Source organism: Urocitellus parryii, chromosome 2 (genome assembly GCF_045843805.1).
Source record: "Urocitellus parryii isolate mUroPar1 chromosome 2, mUroPar1.hap1, whole genome shotgun sequence".
Lineage (NCBI taxonomy): Eukaryota > Metazoa > Chordata > Mammalia > Rodentia > Sciuridae > Urocitellus > Urocitellus parryii.
The window spans coordinates 98,113,781-98,129,993 of record NC_135532.1 but is presented as its reverse complement, the minus strand read 5'-3'; the positions used below and the strand labels follow the sequence as shown (position 1 = coordinate 98,129,993).

Sequence of the window (16,213 nt, the reverse complement as noted above, 5' to 3'; positions counted from 1 at the left end):
GAGGATTTATAATTTTTTCAAAACCAGTAAGCATCCTGAGACAATCTTAATTTTTCTGGCTGTCAAAACTATTTAAGATTGACGAGGTCAGCGCTAAATTGTTAAAAGGTGATTAATTCATTGGGTCTGAATGGTGTGTGAATTCCAAAAGAACTGTTCTCTCCGCCTTCCTTTCTCCACCCTGCAACTTGAGGTCAGGACACTCCTTGGGTGATGGGGGACCCAGGTGCATTAAGGCAGTGGGGGCGGAGAAGGAGCAGATGTGTGTGGGGGGAAGTGATGTAGATGAGATTCCTGATAATGCCAAAGAATGGGCCTCCCCTCCATCTAGAATTTCTGCTTTGTATTGACATAACACAACTTGTTCATTTCAAAATTCTTTTTAATGGCAAAACATTTGGGAGGAATGTCAATACTCAATGGGGGAATAGATGTAAACTGTAGTTAGAATAATAGGCAACCAATTAAAGGAAGAAGTTTAAAGTCTTTGTAATAAAATTAAAAAGCACATATGATTCCATATTCAGTGACTGTAAACTACCATCACCTTGGGATCCTGCACAGATGCAGGAAGGGTGTGTGATGGCAAATAAACTTGACTTTTCCAGCTGCATAGACCAGACTGGGACTTCAGTATCCATTCCCAACTCACAAGCTGGGTGACCATCTGCAAGTTCCTTAACTTCTATGGGTTTTGTTTTTTTCCTTGTTACAATGTGGATAATAATCTGAGCTGGATTGTGTTGAGTATTATAAGATAATGCATGTAAAAATGCCAAGCAGAAACCAAATTAGAAGTTCAATAAATAAGCATGTAGGCATAAGCAACAACTTTCTTAACAGGACCCTAAAGCTTAGGCAATAATGCCAAGAGTTAATAAATGGGACAGTATCAAATTTAAAAGTTTCTTCACAGCAAAGGAAATAATTAGGGATGTCTTCCCATCAGAAAACCTACAGAATGGGAGAAAATCTTTACTAGTTGTCTTCAGACAGGATCAATATATAGAATATATACAATGGATTTAAAAGACCAAGTAACCCAGTTAATAAATGGGCAAATAAATTAAACTGGAACTTTTCAAAAGAAGAAATACAAATAGGCAATATGAAAAAATATTTAACATCATTAGCAATGAGGGAAATGCAAATCAAAACTACATTGAGGGCTGGGGATGTGGCTCAATAGCAGAGCACTTGCCTGGCATGTGTGAGGCCTTGGGTTCAATTCCCAGCACCAACAAAAAGTAAATAAATAAATAACAATAAAGTTTAAAAATATATTAAAAAAACTAACTACATTGAGATTTTATCTTACACCAGTCAGAATGGCAGTCATTAAGAATACAAACAATAATAAATGTCAGAGAGGGTGAGGAGAAAAAGGAACACATCTACTCTGGTTGGAATTGTAAATGACTATAACCACTATGGAAATCAGTATGGAGGGTCCTCAAAAGACTAGGCATGGAACCACCGTAGACCCAGCCATACCTCTCCTTAGTATTTATTCTAAAGAATAAAATCGGGGCTGGGGATGTGGCTCAAGTGTTAGTGCACTGGCCTGGCATGCGAGAGGCACTGGGTTCGATCCTCAGCACCATATAAAAATAAATAAAGATATTGTGTCCACTTAAAACAAAAAATAAATATATAAAAAAGGAATAAAATCATCATACTACAGTTACCCATGCATACCCACATATAGCAGCACGATTCACAATAGCCAAACTAAGGAACCAGCCTAGGTGTCCATTAATGGATGAATGGATAAAGAAAATGTGGTATATATATACAATGGAGTTGTATTCAGCTAGAAAGGAAAATGAAATCACGTCATTTGTGGGAAAATGGCTGAAACATGAGATCATTATGTTAAGTGAAATAAGCCAAGTTCAGAAGGTCAAGGGTCATATGTTTCTTCTCATATGTGGAAGCTAGAGAGGAAAAGGGAAAAGAAAGGTGGGGGCAGATCTTAGGAAAATCAAAGGGAGATCAGTAGAGGAAAGGATTGGAAGAAGGGGGAAAGTGCTGGCGAGCCATATTGGCCAAATTATATTGTTACATTATGTGCATGTACAAGTATGTAACAACAAATCCCATCATTATGTACAACTATAATGCACCAGTAAAAGATGTGGAAAGAGACAGGTGCGGTGGCACACGCCTGTAATCCCAGTGGCTTGGGAGGCTGGGACAGGAGGATCTCAAGTTCAAAGTCAGCCTCAGCAACTGTGAGGTACTAAGCAACTCAGTGAGACCCTGTCTCTAAATAAAATACAAAAAGGGGCTGAGGGCATTGGCTCAGTGGTAGAGTGCCCCTGAGCTCAATCCCTGGTACCAAAAAAAAAAAAAAAAAAAAAGTGGAAAGGGAAAATAAAGAAGTTCATTAAATATTAGGCATCAGGCAGGCATTTGTTTTCCCTATGAATGATAAATAGGAAAGCACTTTCAGAATCTTAACATTTTCCTGCTAAAAATCCTGAGGACAGAAAAATAAAGAGATTTACTGAGAGTCACTTGTCAAATTAGAAGAAGACCAGGCCAATAGCTCAGACCTGTGCCTCTTAGCTAATGTGAGGGCGAATTTTATTATCTTTTGTTTTGCAGTATTGGGGATAGAACCCAGGAGCACTCTACTACTGAACTACATCCCCAGCCCTTTTAATTTTTTTTTTTTTTTGAGACAGAGTCTAAGTTGCCCAGGTTGGCCTTGAACTTGTGATCCTCTTTTCTTAACCTCCCAAGTGGTTGGGATTACAGGTATGTGCCACCATGCCCAGATTTTATTTCAATCTTTAGTGATTTTCAATATATAACCTAGATCCTCCCACCATTTTGGTTGAATTCACCAGAGATACCATTAGGGCCTGGAATTTTAAACTACAAATTCAGTTTGATATATATAGAACTATTCTGGTTCCTTATTTCTGAACATGAAACTGAGGGAAAAACCAAAATAAGCCATCCAGCTTCACTTGCTTTTAGCTTAGCTAAACAATAAAGTAATCATAGATCCCTACTACCTTTGCTACAGATAAGACCCGTGACATACGGTCACCATGATAACCGTTGTTCAGGTTGTTTTTCAGACGTGGCCTAGCTCAAACCAGTTGCAATCACCCACTGATCCTTCACCTGGGTCTGTGCAAGTGTCCAATGGGTGACCCTTTGACATCAGGGGACCAAAAACTCTACCTGCAGCTCATGCCAACATGCCATTTTCTCAACACGAGTCCTAGGAAGAACCAAGAAGCTTGACCACACATGCTCTGACCACTGATTACTTCCCTTTTCCTTACCACCTTTCCTCATGTCTTAGATCACCCACAAATGCCCCTAAACTCTATGCCTGGGGAGGTGGATTTGAGACCAATTCTCCCATTTCCACATGCTTGGTAGCCACATGAACAATCCCTTTTGCAGAGCTTGTCACCTCCATGATGGAAAAGAGAGCCTGGTTTGGTAAAAGACAATGGTGTGGGGCTCTAATCCTGGTCCGCACCAAATGTGGAAGGAACAGATGGCCACCAGTGACTGAGGGAAGCTGGCTAAAGCCTTTAAGCCCAGTCTCTGTTCTCACCATTCTAAGATAGAGGAGGGTGGCTGAGGTAGGAGACAAGGTCAGCCGGGCCATTCCATCTCCTGAATCCCACCGAGAAGCTATCTCTTTGCCACTGTGACCATCTCCCAAGCCTGGAATCACCTCTCAAGGGTCTCCGAATCTTGGAAATTATATCATGAATCTGGTTGTCAAGGCTGCTGTTGCTAGGCCAACTGTGCCATCGGAGGCAAATAAACTTCTTCTTCACAGTTCTCTTCTTACCTGGGTCCCCTGTAGAGATTACATTGATAACCTGGAGGGTAAAGCTGGGAGAGGACTTGGGGCTGGGAATTTGATTGTCTATTGTTAGGTAACAAACTACCCTAAAGGTTAGCCACTCAACAATAGTTATTTACTATTTCTCACGATTCTGTGAGTTAGTTGTGCTCAGCAGGGTGGTTCTTCTGGTCTGTATGGTGTTGGCTGGGGTCACTCAAGTGACCACATTCAGGTGAGAGTCTGGCCAGGGAGAGAATGTCCAGCAGAGAATGTTCTAGAATGTTTGGAGACTTCAGTGGGGGGCTAGGAATAGCTAGATGGCTAGCTCCCTCTGTCTCCATGTGGTTTCTCCTCATTGAGCAGGGTGAGCCGTGTATTCTAAGGAGACAACTGGATCTCAAGAGGCAACAGTGAAACTGGAGGCCTCTTGTGGCCCAGGCCTGGAAATGGCACAGTATTATTTAGATGGTGTTCTTTGTTTTGTTGAGGTGATGGGGATCAAACCCAGACTTAGGCTGCATTCCGTTGGCAATGTCCTGGGGCAAGTCCAGATTCAAGGGTAGGACAAATAAATTCCACTGCTAGTTAAGAGGAGCGGCGAGTACATGTAGGGACATGAGGAATTATTGGCAGCCATGTTTGGAAAGTTGGATTAGACAAGGGGATATCGATTCTGTGCTGGGCCTTGCAGGAACATGGAAATTATATCATGAAAAGATAACTCCAATTAACCAACACAGTGGCCCACTGCTGTAATCCCAGCAATTGGGGAGGCTGAGGCAGGAGGATTATAAATTTGAGGCCAGTCTCCACAATTTAGCAAGATTCTGTCTCAAACTAAAAAAATAAAATTTAAAAAAAAAAAAAAAAGGCCAGAGATGTAGCTCAGTGGTAGAGCACCCCTGTGTACTGTGTTCACCCCCATCAAAAAAACAACTGACAACCTTATGGAATGAATCCTGGAGGAAAGGTCGTGTAACCAACATATACGTCATTTATGGGTTGGTTTGTTCATTCATTTCTTATTTATTGAGGACTTGAAAGATAAACAAGACATAGTCCTTACCCTGAAGCCCACAGACTGGTTGGGAAACAGATTCCCACAAATAATTATACAAAAGTAGTGCCAATGCAGAGATAGAGAGAAGCACTTGGCAACCTTTACTGATAATTTAGCTGTGTTGCAACTCATCTTCACGAGAACCCTTTGTTATAGATTTTATCATGAGCATAGCCATTTATATATGGAAGCAAATGAGACTCAGACAATTAATTCACTTACAATCAAGCACCTTGTAAATGGTGGAGCTGGGATTTTTTTTTTTTTTTTTTTTTTTTGCCCTTAGTACTGGAAATTCAACCCAGGGGTGCTTTACCATTGAGTCGTATCCATAGTTCTTTTTACTTTTTATCTATCTATCTATCTATCTATCTATCTATCTATCTATCTTTTATTTATTTGTTTGTTTGTTTATTTATTTATTTATTTGAGACAGGGTCTCACTAAGTTGCTGAGGGCCTTGCTAAATTGCTGAGGCTGGCCTTGAATGTGCAGTCCTCCTGTCTCAGCCTCTCGAGTTGCTGGGATTACAGGCATGCTTCACTGCTCCCTGTTGGAGCCAGGATTCGAACCCAAGGTTTTCTGTCTCCAAAAACCTTTTTTTTTTTTTTTTTTTTTTGCGGGGAAGAAGGGTTACCAGGGATTGAACTCAGAGACACTCAACTTCTGAGCCACATCCCAGTTCTTCTTTTGTATTTTATCTAGAGACAGGGTCTCACTGAGCTGCTTAGCATCTCTCTGTTGCTGAGGCTGGCTTCCAAAAGTCATTTTCTAAGGGCTATATATGTACACACATATATATGTATATTATGTAATATATATATATATAATATGTGTTGGATTAGAGAGGAAGTAAGGAAGGCATTGGAGCTAAGGAAATGTGGACTTGAATTTTGATCACAGGTTGGAGAAATGTAGCTCAGTGGTAGAGCACTCGCCTAGCATGTGAAGGCCCTGGGTTTGAACCTCAGCATTACAAAACAAAACAAAAAGATTGGATTCTGCTACTTATAAAAACAGCCACCACAAGTTCAGTGATTACTGTGTTCCAGCTCTGTGCATTGTCTTTTAAAAATCCTTACACCAACTCAGCATGGGTGAAGGTATGATTATTATTATCCACATATTCCAAACAGAGAAACGGAGGCATTGAGAGTTCAGATAGCTTCTGTGTGGTTTCCCAGGTAAGGAAGCCCGGCCTATCTGATTCCAGAGCCCACACTTTCTAACCATGTAATCTAGGATCAGTCCCATAATCTTTCTAATGCTTGGCACCTACAGCTATAAGGTAGAAATCTTTGTGAGGATTAGGAAAATAAATGTATATAAAATAATTATCATAGCAGTGCCTGGCATTTCATGGATATTAACTGAATGCTCTGTGTCATGGGTTTATGTCCCCCTGAAGATGTTGAAATTCTAAGCGCCCTCGCCTGTGAATGCGACCTTATTTGGAAATGAGGTTTCTGGAGATGATTAAGTAAGGATGAAGTCACCAGAGTGGGAAATTTGGATTTGGAGACAGATGTGCCCACGAGGAGAATGTCACATGGAGGTGCAGGAAGGATTTGGGCTGATGCATCAACAGACCAGGAAAAACCAAAGATGGCCAGCAAATCCCTAAAGCTGAGAGAGGCCTCCAACAGATTCTCTCATAGCCTCAGTTGAACCAACCATTCTGACACCTGCCGGCAGAATACATTTCTGTTGTTTTAAACCACCCAGCTTGTGACACTGTGCTAGGAAACAAATATGCTCAGCACATGTTAATTGTATCTTGACCTACTCTCTGGGTCTCTGGGTCCCTACCCTGAGCTTTCTGGGATGCTCTACATGACTGCAGCGCAATGCAATAGACAGGATTGGTCTAACCTGATACTATGGTCTAACCTGACACTATGGGTTGGAGCCAAGATCAGCCTTTTGGGGTCCCTCCTATCTTCTGTGCTCCCTTCTATTGCTTTCATGTGACCTGGGGCAGGGGAGGTCTTCAAATAACTCATTCAGAAGAACATGTGGGCGAATACATGAACAAATACCCGAGTGAATGTCTCACCGTGGAAAGGTAAAATTTCAGAGGCCAAGGTACCTGGTTGGAAGAAATTTGAGGTCAAGGAGGGGCCCGCCCAGGCCCTGTCAAACCACCTGCATGCCCTATGGGGCCTCCATGGTGCTGATTGTTATTTGTCTGCACGCAGCCACCTGTCCTGCTGCACGTCAGGGAGATTTCCTGGCTGTTTAAGCCGCCCAGGTAGGCACCTGAGGCCTCCAGGGAAATTGGACCGCTCAGAGCCAGTCTGGAAACCGAGCCTCAGGAGCCCTTGGGATTTATGCTAAAAGTTTAGAAAACAATTACACTGCAGTGAGCTCACTCAGCTGCAGCCAGGGCCTGCTTGGCACTGCTCTCTAGGAACGCAAGGAGTCAAATCCCCTCAAGGTGGTTTTTAGGAAAGCAAAAGAAGGCCCCCAAGTGAAAAGATCATCCCAGCTGCTTAAAACAGGGTGGGGGACATGCCCAAATAGAGGGGATCTGTCCTCTATTTCTATTGTGTTGGGTCGTCTATATAAAATATCTAATGTCATTTAACAAATGACCCCCAATTTAGTGGCTTAAAACAACAGATATTTGTTGTCCCACATTTTGTGAGGGTTGGGTTTCTGGGATCAGCTTAGAGAGTGGTTCTGGCTTAGGGTCTCACACAGGATGCTGTGAAGTTTCAGAGGAGGTTCAATCAACCCAAGATTTGGGCTGGAGGACTTGCTTCCAAGATGGCTTCCCCTCATGGCTCTTGTTGGGAGGCCTCAGTTTCTCAATCATTGCTGTACAGATGCCTCGGTTTCTTGCCACATGGGCCTATGGTGACCATTCGTCCTGGTGTGTCCAAGACTGAGGGGGTTTCACAGAGTGCAAGACTTTTTGTGCTAAAGCCAACATCGTCCTAGGTAACTCTGGGACGAGTTACCTCTCCTGTGTACCTCTCCTGGGGGCTGCTCACAACATGAAGAGTGAACTGAGATAGTGACCAAAACAGTAGTCTTAAGGTCTTTTATAGCCAGGTGCAGTGGCACCCACCTGTAATCCCCATGATTTGGGAGGTTGGGGCAGGAGGATCACAAGTTGGAGGCCAGCTTCAGCCACTTAGCAAGGCACTCAGCAATTTAGTGAGACCCTGTCTCAAAATCAAAAATAAAAAAGAACTAATATCAGAAGTCCTTGAACATCTTATGATGCATTCTGTTACCAAAGCAAGTATAAGCCGGGCCAGATTTAGGCGAGGAGAGAGAAGTATTATGATGTGAGAATCTATCTATCTATATCGTTTTCTATTTCTATATCTATCTCTATATCATATATATGTATGTGTGTGTGTGTGTGTGTGTGTGTGTGTGTGTATATATATATATATATATATATAGAGAGAGAGAGAGAGAGAGAGAGAGAGAGAGAGAGAGAAGAAGAAGAAGAAGAAGAAGGAGGAGGAGGAGGAGGAGGAGGAGGAGGAGGGGGGGGAGGAGGAGGAGGAATTAGAATTATATGGGATTATCATACTCCTTAAAGATCATGCTTTCTGGTCTTTTACTGGTAAATGTAAAAATTCCACAGAGGCTCAGGGGTACCAAGAACTCTTAAAATTATGTGTCTCCACAATCATAATCCATTCCTGTTTATGGTGCACTGTGTGAAGAGCTTCACATATATTATCTCAATTAATTTCTGACATTCTTTTTGTTTTGTTTTGGGTACTGGGGATTGAACCCAGGGTTTTGAATATACTAAGCAAGCACTTTACCACCTATTTCCCATTTTTTCATTTTACTAAGTGCATCAGAGTTATAAATTATATGGGGATTCATTTTAACATCATCATACATGCATGAAATATAATTTGTTCCACTTCAGTCCCCAGTACTTCCTCTTTTCCTCCCTTCTTCTCATATTCCCCTTCCTCTACTGTATTGGTCTTCCTTCTATTTATTTATAGTTTTACATTAGTACTTTATAGGTATCATAAAGGTGAAATTCACTATAATATAAACTTATATGTACATAGCATATTTTGATCAATATATTTATTTATAGTTTTTGGTACCAGGGATTGAGCTCAGGGGCCCTTAACCACTGAGCCACATCCCCAGCCCTTTTTATTTTTTATTTAGAGACAAGGTCTTGCAAAGTTGCTTAGGGCCTCACTAAGTTCCTGAGGCTGGCCTCAAACTTGCGATCCTCCTGCCTCAGCCTCCAGAACCTCTGGGATGAGCCACTGTGCCCAACTCCTCATTCAATTTTCATATCAATCTGATGAATGGGGAGACTGAGCCTCCAACAGATTAATTAATTGAATCCTAAACCAGTGCTTTGAAGCACTTCCTCCCCTTTGGAACACTTGCTCTCATAGGATACCCTCCTCTCAATCCCAGCTGCTACATCATGGGAAACCCAAGACCCAGGAGGAGGCCAGGTGTGGATGTTTTTATCACTAGTTGAGCTCCCAGCTGACAGCCAGCATCAATTACTAGCCATGTGAATGAGCCACCTTGGGCTTTTCAGCCTAGTTAAGTCCCCAGATGGTTACAGCCCCAACTGAGATCACATGGAACAGTTGGCTCAAGCTGAGCCATCAATCCAGAGAGCTAATAAAATGGTGTGTGGTTAAAGGCTGGGGATGAAGCTCAGTGTAGTGTTTGCTGAGCACGTGCAAGGCCCTGGTGTTCAATCCCAACTCCACAGGGAGAAAAGGAAAAAAAAAAAAGTCTATGTAGGGCACAGTGGCATAAGCCTGCAATCCCATTTACTCAGGAGCCTGAAGCAGAAGTATGAGCTCCCATCCTGGGCAATTTAGCAAAACCCTAACTCAAAAGAAGGGGAAATGGTGGTTAAGTCATTATGTTTTGGCAAGATTGTCACACAGCAATGAGTAACCCAAACCAGGCAGCCTCATTCTTAGATGAGCCCCAGTAGAGTCTGAAGAGGGGATTTCTATTCTAGGATGTGGCTGGAGTGGGGACCTTCAATCATATCTAATGAGTTCAGTGCACGCAGTGGGGTCTGTATAATATGATGGCTTTTCTTGTTCCCTGCCCAGGCTGGGAAAAACTTCTCTGAGTCATAAACTGAGAGGAGAAACTGTATGAGCGAATTAACAAAAATCCGGGCAAGATTCCCAAAGTAAATAATGTTGATTTTTTTTCAGCACAAAAGAGGCATTGCCTAATGCTTCTTAAACTCACATAAACAGTCTTTGCTTCATGACTGACTTCCTATTTTTGAAATTTTCCAATTTCAGAAAAGTAACCATTATAAGCATCATTAAAAAAAAAAAAAAAAAGCAACACACTTGGAGAAGCCTAAACACTGTTGTGCACAGTTCCCAGGGCATAAGAAGGCCCTTGTCCTTGGGGACTGGTCTTTGTAGTCCCGTGGACAGGGAGTGGTTCCAAGATGACCTTGAGGCAGTCCCAGTTGGCATCTGGATCCCCAGGGAAAATCCGCCTCCTCCCTTCCACTCAGTTAACCAAGAAGGATGCTCACAATGGCTTTGGAAGATGATGGTTTTTCAACATTCGCCAGCCCCAGTCATTTACTCCCACTTTCACCTCCCAGTGTTTTCCGGTTCAGTGGTTCTCAAATTTTAAAATATCACTATCACCTGGAAGTACGTTTTAAAAACGCAAATTCCAGGGTTCTCCCAAGAAGATTCCCGTTGTACAAGTCTAGGGTGTGCCCCAGAATTCTCATTTTAATAAGAACCAGGTGATCCCTTTATAGCACATCTTGAAAGCCAGGTGCATAGCTTGAGATGCACTGTAACCTCAATTAATCCCTAAAAGCAAGAAATCAGGATGGGGAAAACCTTGGAGGGAGTTGAGGCCTGCAGATTCTAAGCAGCGAAGGATCTAACAAAGGCATTTGGAGCACGGGGTTTTTAGCCCCAAAGGGGTCTTCAGAAGTTCCATCACTACCATCTCAGCAGTTTCTTTTAATTGGCTTTACTTTATTATTTTATTGTAAATGAAATGCTTCACAAATTTTCCAGTCATCTTTGTGCAGGGGCCATGCTAATCTTCTCGGTATGGTTCCAATTTTAGTATGTGTGCTGCTGCAGCAAACGCTCCATTTTATTGTAGTGGATTTCTAAGAAAGATTTTATTAGAAGCAGAGATGTACAGGCTGGAGGCCTAGCTCGGCGGTAGATCACTTGCCTAGCAGGCAAGAGGCTAAGGTCTAATCCCCAGAACCACACACATAAGATGTTGAATCTTTTAGGGGAGGTACTAGGGATTGAATTTAGGGGTACTGGACCACTGAGCCACATCCCCAGCCCTATTTTGAATTTTATTTAGAGACAGGGTCTCACTGAGTTGTTTAGCACCTCGCTTTTGCTGAGGCTGGCTTTGAACTTGGATTCTCCTGCCTCAGCCTCCCAGTGGCCTGGGGCCACTGTACTGGGATGTGGTTGATTTTTTTTTTTGACAATTTTTACAATATGGTATTTTTAATTATTTCTGAAAACCAGAAAACAAATATTTTCTTACCAGTTGAGTTCATCTCTTGGAATCACAACTGATGGTCTTTTCCCCCCCTAATTTTGAAATATTGAATACTGAAAACATTGAAAGAAGTCAGATACGAAAGACCACATATTGTCCATTTATATGAGATTTCCCAAACAGGCAAATTCAGAGACAGAAGGCCAACTAGTTGTTGCCAGAGGTTGCGGGAGGGAGTAATAAGGAGTGACCCTTAATAGATATGGGATTTCTTTTTCTCTTTCTTTGGTACTAGGGATTGAACCCAAGGGTGCTTAACCACTGAGCTACATCCCCATCCCTTTTTATTTTATATTGAGACAGGGTCTCACTAAGTTGTTGAGGCTGCTCTCAAATTTGCAATCCTCCTGCCTCAGCTTCCCAAGTAGTTGGAATTTCAGGCATGGATCACCATGCCCAACTAGCATGGTGATTAAGTCATTACTATTTCCTTTTGGTTTGATGAAATTTCCTGGGACTAAACAGTGATAATGGTTGTACAACATTGTGATACACTAAATATTGGTAATGATACATTTAATTGTATATGACCACAGTTAAAATGATTCCCAATAGACAGAACTAGAACAGCCATTTTACTTTTTACCCACAAGGAAGTTGAGATGGCCCAGCTTTGTCAAAAGTAAGACCAGGACCACTGATCTCCAGTCCACCACAGCAGGCTCTCTTCCTCAAATCCCCTCTACCCACCATCTCCTGCCCCAAAAGCAAAGTTTCAGGGGCATGCAAAGGCCAGAGCTGCATGCCTGCCTTGCCCACCCACACTCCACTAGACTCTCTTCTGCTATCGCCAGAATCTGCTCCCTTCAAGTATGATGAATGAAAGATAAACCCGCTTTTAACTTCATACTTAAGTAAATCTTCCCAAGGGCTTCAATGGCAGCTGCAGCTGCCTGAGCGGCTGATAAGGACTAGGTGGATGGGATTCCTTACATTGCAGACATTATTGAGTTTCCCAAACTGCAACTGGGCAGACAGCCTGGAGGTGCTGCCGGTGGTTTGGCCAGGATGAATCCCAACCGTGTGCTATTTGTGCACAGTTGGTTCTTGTCTCTCCGGCTGTGAGACCACATGCACCTGTCGCATAGCAGGTGCTTAATAAAGATTCATTGGTGCCAAGGGTTCCTGCCTTGAGGATCATCCTGGGAAAGTCTTCCTCACCCTAAAGAGTTTAGGGAAAGCCTCCAGTTTTCTCAGTGCTCCAGAAATGAGAAATGAGAGTCACCTCGTCTGGTCGATTTCCAAAGTAGAATCATTCACCATTCTGGGAAGTGGTAACAGAAGCAAATAGCTCATTTATGTTTGCATTTTCTGGGGGAGCTATACCCTTTCCCCAGCATCTCAAGATTTTGCTAAGGTCCCAGATTCGGACCTGTTCTTACATCTCCTATAGTCTCAAAACTTATTAGAGGCTTTTTTTTGGAAGTTCATTAACATACAACAGGGCAATTGTAAAACCCTGGAAAGCCAGTTCTCTGGAAACTTACTGAATTCAGCAACTGAGAGATCAGTTGAGAAGGGAAAGGCAGCCCGGCCCTTATGTTCAGGGTTTCTTGCTTTAGGAGAGAAAGAAAGCAAATTCCTGACAAGGTCACCCACTTGTCTCAGCCTCAAAAAATTTTCTAACATCTCAACTCTGGAGACTGGCTTCACACAGCAGGGATGAATGGGGACTGCAGGACCGAAAAAAGTTCCCATTTGGGATAAAGCAGGAGAGGATTTCTACAGAGCAGGGATTGGGGGTGAAGACTTAGAACTCAAGCTTTAGGCTGAACCTGGTGGGCTGCATGCGGTTTCACCAACGTATGGACAGAGGCCTCATTTCCTGAGGCTTCCTTGCTCAACTGGGAAAGCTCTCCCAAGATAAGGAGGTTTAGGAAATGCTGCAGACACACCCCTCATTGGAGATTTCGAAATGCACCACTATGCTCAAGAGAAGTCTTGCAGAAAAGAAACCTCCTTTGGAATTATTTAATACAGGACTTCCCAAAGTTACTTGACCTCAGAATTCCTTTTCCCTTTCATAACACTCAATCATATGTTTAAGAATTCACTTGGGACATGCCACCCTAATGTCCAGGGGGTGTTGGTTCTGCCCACTGCCCCCTACAGTAAACCATGATGAGTCATTTGGGCAGTTCACGTAATATGAAACCCTGCTACAATCATCCAGAAAGTAGAATATGTTTATTATACCTGTCATGGCATTTGCTAATCTTCCTGTGCTAGGAGTTTTTCATTCTCTCTCTCTCTCTCTCTCTCTCTCTTTTTTTTTTTTTTTTTTTTTTGTGTGTGTGTGTGTGGTACTGGGGATTGAATCCAGAGACCTTCTACCATTAAGCTATGTCCCAGTCCTTTTTATTTTATTTTGGACAGAGTCTCATTAAATTGCTGAAGCTGCCCTTGAGCTTGTGATCTTCCTGCCTCAGCCTCCCGAGTAGCTGGGATTACAGGTGTGCACTAGCACTAGTTTTCCTATGCCCTCTTTGTAATTCTCCCCCATCTTATTATCCCCATTTTGCAAATAAAGAAATTGAGACCCAGAGAGGTAGAAAAAGGAGGTCTCTCACATCAGGGTTCGATCGAACTGAGATTCTGGTCGTGACACACCACCCTGGTATTCTCTTCTCTGTATCACACCCTTTCGCTAATACGCTGCATTTTTATGGCATCGTGTCCAATTCCCGTTCTGTTCTTGGAGAATCTCACCAAATCCCACGAGGAGCTGATGTGCACTTAAGTGAGACATCTGAACTCAGAAGCCAAACAGACAGTTACAAGTATCTGAAGTCTGGGGCAGGTAAGACTGTAGAAAATAAAGTTCATCTTGGATGTCAAGAAAGCTCAGAGGCAGGGCAGCCCGGCAGATGCTCTCCATATCACAGAATCTGAGGCTTTTTTTCTGCACCTGGCCAAGCAGGAGAGGGGCGGCAGATCCAGATCTCACAGGATAATCAGAGCAGAGCCGCCTCTTTTGGTTTGTCTTCTAAGACCCAACCCCTTCTCCCTGTGTCCAGATATCTTCCTGCTTCTCATTGGCTTACACCATTCAGGACAGAGTCCCCTCTGGCTGGGATTGGGTCATTTTTTTTTTTTTTCTTGTAAAGGAGGAAGGCAATGGATATTGGGACCTTGGGATATTGGGTAGTTGACCAGATGCTTCTATATGGGGTGGGGGTGGGGGTTGGGCCAAGACAGTATCTGTAGCTGTTATCCAGTGTGCCCTTGAACCCCCTCCCCGGAGCTGCTTCTCAACCTACTTCTTCATTTTCTTGTCCCTCCCTGTGAAAGATTATGTTTTTGATCCCTTCCTATCACTCCCCCCCCCCTGTAGCCACATCCTTTGTCATGTGACTTCACAGTGCTTTTAACCCTCTGTGAACAAGAACAACCTCTCTACTTTGGGTTTGGTTGTGTCAATAATGCAGCAGTGAAAATATGAAAGCTCTGAGCTCAAGTCTCAAACATTTCCGCTTTCCTTTTTACACATCTGCCATCAATATGAAAAGAATGTGGCCCCTCTCGGCCCACTAGTCCCAGGCAGAGGATGAGGGACACAGTTGCACCCATCCAGCGCTCCAGACAAGCTCAGCCTAGAGCACCAACTCACGCAGGCGCAAATGAGCTCAGCATAGACGGGTCACAGTCTGACCCACACAAGTGAGCTTAAAGTTGGGAATGATCGTTGAATTTGGGGAGATTTGTTATACAGCATTAGCCCAGTCGAACTCCCAACCATCAGCCACCACCACTGGTTGGCATATCAGTGGACTATCATGGACTTGCTGCCCAGAGAGAGTTAATTTCTCCCATACTCCCCCCCCCCCAGTTGATGGAACCCAGAACCTCATGCATGCTAGGCAGGTGAGCTACACGAGCTATTCTCCCAGCCACAGTTGAACCTTCAGGTTGTCCCAAAGCCAGCCATGGAGACTCCCTAGCCATAAAGTCTTTCAGCTAAAACCTTCCCTAGTTATTGAGAAACAGGAAGGAGGGGCTGTGGCTGTGGCGCAGTGGAACAGCGCTTGCTTAGCATGTGTGAGGCACTGAGTTTGATCCTCAGCCCCCCATAAAAATAAATAAATAAAATAAAGGTGTTGTGTCCATCTACAACTAAAAATATTTTTTTTAAAAAAGGAAGAAGAATGTACAGAGAGTTCCTCTTGACCTCTAAAATCTCACCCAGCTTAGAAAGTATCTCCTGTTATAGCGGATGAGAGGCCTTGGCCTGAAAAATTATATTTGTATTAAAAGAGAGAGAGAGAGAGAGAGGGAGAGAGAGAGAGAGAAAGGAGCCACCCCACTGCACCTTGTCTCAATTCCTGACATAATTCAGGAACATCATAAAATTGTTGTTTCAAGCTACTAGCCTTTGAGGTAATTTATTATGCAATAATAACTGGAATAAACATAATTTTTTAAAAGTACTGGCCAGGGGGTGGGAGGGATTATACCCAGGGCTTTGCACATGCTAGGCAAATGTTCTACCACTGAGCTATGCCCCCAGGCCTCCTCTTAAAAAATATATATAATATATATATTTAAATATTTTATATATATATATATATATATATATATATATATATATTTTTTTTTTTTTTTTTTTTTTGAGATAGGTTCTCACTAGGCTTCCCAGGCTGACCTCGAATTTGGAATTTTCCTGCCTCAGCCTCTAGAATAGCTAGGATTGCAGGTATATAATACTGTATCTTATAATATTTTTCTTTTATGTATACATGACAGTAGAGTATATTTTGACATATTATACATAAATGGAGTAT

The 16,213-nt window shown here is 42.8% G+C and overlaps 1 non-coding gene across 1 annotated transcript; it reads right to left on the bottom strand.

The window, feature by feature from the left end:
• Positions 1–10,887: 10,887 nt before the first annotated feature.
• LOC113179442 (U6 spliceosomal RNA) lies at positions 10,888–10,990 on the bottom strand. Its single transcript, XR_003300345.1, has one exon. It is a non-coding gene; the product is annotated as a U6 spliceosomal RNA (small nuclear RNA).
• Between the last annotated feature and the right edge of the window lie 5,223 nt (positions 10,991–16,213).